This window comes from Musa acuminata, unplaced genomic scaffold (assembly GCF_036884655.1).
Source record: "Musa acuminata AAA Group cultivar baxijiao unplaced genomic scaffold, Cavendish_Baxijiao_AAA HiC_scaffold_63, whole genome shotgun sequence".
In the NCBI taxonomy this organism is placed as follows: Eukaryota; Viridiplantae; Streptophyta; class Magnoliopsida; order Zingiberales; family Musaceae; genus Musa; species Musa acuminata.
In genome coordinates this window covers 60,001-65,000 of record NW_027020344.1, presented here as the reverse complement: position 1 = coordinate 65,000, position 5,000 = coordinate 60,001, and positions in this window count along the sequence as shown.

Sequence of the window (5,000 nt, the reverse complement as noted above, 5' to 3'; positions counted from 1 at the left end):
CCCGGGGGGTTCCAGGGTGCTGAGATGGCTGACATTTTGCTCCGCTCACGACGGTCGCCGCGGCACACAAGAACAGCCCAAAAACAGGCCAAAACAGCCCAAAAACGGGCCAAAACTGGCCATTTTTGGCTGCGCGAGCGAGCAGCGAGCGGCGGACAGCGAGCGAAGCGAGAGGCAGCACCGTCCCTGCTATACGAAAGCCCCATCCAGCCCTGTGCCACCCGGGGGGTTCCAGGGTGCTGAGATGGCTGACGTTTTGCTCCGCTCACGACGGTCGCCGCGGCACGCAAGAACAGGCCAAAAACTGGCCAAAACAGCCCAAAAACGGGCCAAAACTGGCCATTTTTTGCTGCGCGAGCGAGCGGAGAGCGGCGAACAGCGAGCGAAGCGAGAGGCAGCACCGTCCCTGCTATACGAAAGCCCCATCCAGCCCTGTGCCACCCGGGGGGTTCCAGGGTGCTGAGATGGCTGACATTTTGCTCCGCTCACGACGGTCACCGCGCCACACAAGAACAGCCCAAAAACAGGCCAAAACAGCCCAAAAACGGGCCAAAACTGGCCATTTTTGGCTGCGCGAGCGAGCGGCGAGCGGCGAACAGCGAGCGAAGCGAGAGGCAGCACCGTCCCTGCTATACGAAAGCCCCATCCAGCCCTGTGCCACCCGGGGGGTTCCAGGGTGCTGAGATGGCTGACGTTTTGCTCCGCTCACGACGGTCACCGCACCACGCAAGAACAGGCCAAAAACTGGCCAAAACAGCCCAAAAACGGGCCAAAACTGGCCATTTTTGGCTGCGCGAGCGAGCGGCGAGCGGCGAACAGCGAGCGAAGCGAGAGGCAGCACCGTCCCTGCTATACGAAAGCCCCATCCAGCCCTGTGCCACCCGGGGGGTTCCAGGGTGCTGAGATGGCTGACGTTTTGCTCCGCTCTCGACGGTCACCGCGCAATGCAAGAACAGGCCAAAAACTGGCCAAAACGGCCCAAAAACGGGCCAAAACTGGCCATTTTTGGCTGCGCGAGCGGCGAGCGGCGGACAGCGAGCGAAGCGAGAGGCAGCACCGTCCCTGCTATACGAAAGCCCCATCCAGCCCTGTGCCACCCGGGGGGTTCCAGGGTGCTGAGATGGCTGACGTTTTGCTCCGCTCTCGACGGTCACCGCGCAATGCAAGAACAGGCCAAAAACTGGCCAAAACGGCCCAAAAACGGGCCAAAACTGGCCATTTTTGGCTGCGCGAGCGAGCGGCGAGCGGCGGACAGCGAGCGAAGCGAGAGGCAGCACCGTCCCTGCTATACGAAAGCCCCATCCAGCCCTGTGCCACCCGGGGGGTTCCAGGGTGCTGAGATGGCTGACGTTTTGCTCCGCTCTCGACGGTCACCGCGCAATGCAAGAACAGGCCAAAAACTGGCCAAAACGGCCCAAAAACGGGCCAAAACTGGCCATTTTTGGCTGCACGAGCGAGCGGCGAGCGGCGGACAGCGAGCGAAGCGAGAGGCAGCACCGTCCCTGCTATACGAAAGCCCCATCCAGCCCTGTGCCACCCGGGGGGTTCCAGGGTGCTGAGATGGCTGACGTTTTGCTCCGCTCTCGACGGTCACCGCGCAATGCAAGAACAGGCCAAAAACTGGCCAAAACGGCCCAAAAACGGGCCAAAACTGGCCATTTTTGGCTGCACGAGCGAGCGGCGAGCGGCGGACAGCGAGCGAAGCGAGAGGCAGCACCGTCCCTGCTATACGAAAGCCCCATCCAGCCCTGTGCCACCCGGGGGGTTCCAGGGTGCTGAGATGGCTGACGTTTTGCTCCGCTCTCGACGGTCACCGCGCAATGCAAGAACAGGCCAAAAACTGGCCAAAACGGCCCAAAAACGGGCCAAAACTGGCCATTTTTGGCTGCACGAGCGAGCGGCGAGCGGCGGACAGCGAGCGAAGCGAGAGGCAGCACCGTCCCTGCTATACGAAAGCCCCATCCAGCCCTGTGCCACCCGGGGGGTTCCAGGGTGCTGAGATGGCTGACGTTTTGCTCCGCTCTCGACGGTCACCGCGCAATGCAAGAACAGGCCAAAAACTGGCCAAAACGGCCCAAAAACGGGCCAAAACTGGCCATTTTTGGCTGCGCGAGCGAGCGGCGAGCGGCGGACAGCGAGCGAAGCGAGAGGCAGCACCGTCCCTGCTATACGAAAGCCCCATCCAGCCCTGTGCCACCCGGGGGGTTCCAGGGTGCTGAGATGGCTGACGTTTTGCTCCGCTCTCGACGGTCACCGCGCAATGCAAGAACAGGCCAAAAACTGGCCAAAACGGCCCAAAAACGGGCCAAAACTGGCCATTTTTGGCTGCACGAGCGAGCGGCGAGCGGCGGACAGCGAGCGAAGCGAGAGGCAGCACCGTCCCTGCTATACGAAAGCCCCATCCAGCCCTGTGCCACCCGGGGGGTTCCAGGGTGCTGAGATGGCTGACGTTTTGCTCCGCTCTCGACGGTCACCGCGCAATGCAAGAACAGGCCAAAAACTGGCCAAAACGGCCCAAAAACGGGCCAAAACTGGCCATTTTTGGCTGCACGAGCGAGCGGCGAGCGGCGGACAGCGAGCGAAGCGAGAGGCAGCACCGTCCCTGCTATACGAAAGCCCCATCCAGCCCTGTGCCACCCGGGGGGGGTTCCAGGGTGCTGAGATGGCTGACGTTTTGCTCCGCTCTCGACGGTCACCGCGCAATGCAAGAACAGGCCAAAAACTGGCCAAAACGGCCCAAAAACGGGCCAAAACTGGCCATTTTTGGCTGCACGAGCGAGCGGCGAGCGGCGGACAGCGAGCGAAGCGAGAGGCAGCACCGTCCCTGCTATACGAAAGCCCCATCCAGCCCTGTGCCACCCGGGGGGTTCCAGGGTGCTGAGATGGCTGACGTTTTGCTCCGCTCTCGACGGTCACCGCGCAATGCAAGAACAGGCCAAAAACTGGCCAAAACGGCCCAAAAACGGGCCAAAACTGGCCATTTTTGGCTGCGCGAGCGAGCGGCGAGCGGCGGACAGCGAGCGAAGCGAGAGGCAGCACCGTCCCTGCTATACGAAAGCCCCATCCAGCCCTGTGCCACCCGGGGGGTTCCAGGGTGCTGAGATGGCTGACGTTTTGCTCCGCTCTCGACGGTCACCGCGCAATGCAAGAACAGGCCAAAAACTGGCCAAAACGGCCCAAAAACGGGCCAAAACTGGCCATTTTTGGCTGCACGAGCGAGCGGCGAGCGGCGGACAGCGAGCGAAGCGAGAGGCAGCACCGTCCCTGCTATACGAAAGCCCCATCCAGCCCTGTGCCACCCGGGGGGTTCCAGGGTGCTGAGATGGCTGACGTTTTGCTCCGCTCTCGACGGTCACCGCGCAATGCAAGAACAGGCCAAAAACTGGCCAAAACGGCCCAAAAACGGGCCAAAACTGGCCATTTTTGGCTGCACGAGCGAGCGGCGAGCGGCGGACAGCGAGCGAAGCGAGAGGCAGCACCGTCCCTGCTATACGAAAGCCCCATCCAGCCCTGTGCCACCCGGGGGGTTCCAGGGTGCTGAGATGGCTGACGTTTTGCTCCGCTCTCGACGGTCACCGCGCAATGCAAGAACAGGCCAAAAACTGGCCAAAACGGCCCAAAAACGGGCCAAAACTGGCCATTTTTGGCTGCACGAGCGAGCGGCGAGCGGCGGACAGCGAGCGAAGCGAGAGGCAGCACCGTCCCTGCTATACGAAAGCCCCATCCAGCCCTGTGCCACCCGGGGGGTTCCAGGGTGCTGAGATGGCTGACGTTTTGCTCCGCTCTCGACGGTCACCGCGCAATGCAAGAACAGGCCAAAAACTGGCCAAAACGGCCCAAAAACGGGCCAAAACTGGCCATTTTTGGCTGCACGAGCGAGCGGCGAGCGGCGGACAGCGAGCGAAGCGAGAGGCAGCACCGTCCCTGCTATACGAAAGCCCCATCCAGCCCTGTGCCACCCGGGGGGTTCCAGGGTGCTGAGATGGCTGACGTTTTGCTCCGCTCTCGACGGTCACCGCGCAATGCAAGAACAGGCCAAAAACTGGCCAAAACGGCCCAAAAACGGGCCAAAACTGGCCATTTTTGGCTGCACGAGCGAGCGGCGAGCGGCGGACAGCGAGCGAAGCGAGAGGCAGCACCGTCCCTGCTATACGAAAGCCCCATCCAGCCCTGTGCCACCCGGGGGGTTCCAGGGTGCTGAGATGGCTGACGTTTTGCTCCGCTCTCGACGGTCACCGCGCAATGCAAGAACAGGCCAAAAACTGGCCAAAACGGCCCAAAAACGGGCCAAAACTGGCCATTTTTGGCTGCACGAGCGAGCGGCGAGCGGCGGACAGCGAGCGAAGCGAGAGGCAGCACCGTCCCTGCTATACGAAAGCCCCATCCAGCCCTGTGCCACCCGGGGGGTTCCAGGGTGCTGAGATGGCTGACGTTTTGCTCCGCTCTCGACGGTCACCGCGCAATGCAAGAACAGGCCAAAAACTGGCCAAAACGGCCCAAAAACGGGCCAAAACTGGCCATTTTTGGCTGCACGAGCGAGCGGCGAGCGGCGGACAGCGAGCGAAGCGAGAGGCAGCACCGTCCCTGCTATACGAAAGCCCCATCCAGCCCTGTGCCACCCGGGGGGTTCCAGGGTGCTGAGATGGCTGACGTTTTGCTCCGCTCTCGACGGTCACCGCGCAATGCAAGAACAGGCCAAAAACTGGCCAAAACGGCCCAAAAACGGGCCAAAACTGGCCATTTTTGGCTGCACGAGCGAGCGGCGAGCGGCGGACAGCGAGCGAAGCGAGAGGCAGCACCGTCCCTGCTATACGAAAGCCCCATCCAGCCCTGTGCCACCCGGGGGGTTCCAGGGTGCTGAGATGGCTGACGTTTTGCTCCGCTCTCGACGGTCACCGCGCAATGCAAGAACAGGCCAAAAACTGGCCAAAACGGCCCAAAAACGGGCCAAAACTGGCCATTTTTGGCTGCACGAGCGAGCGGCGAGCGGCGGACAGCGA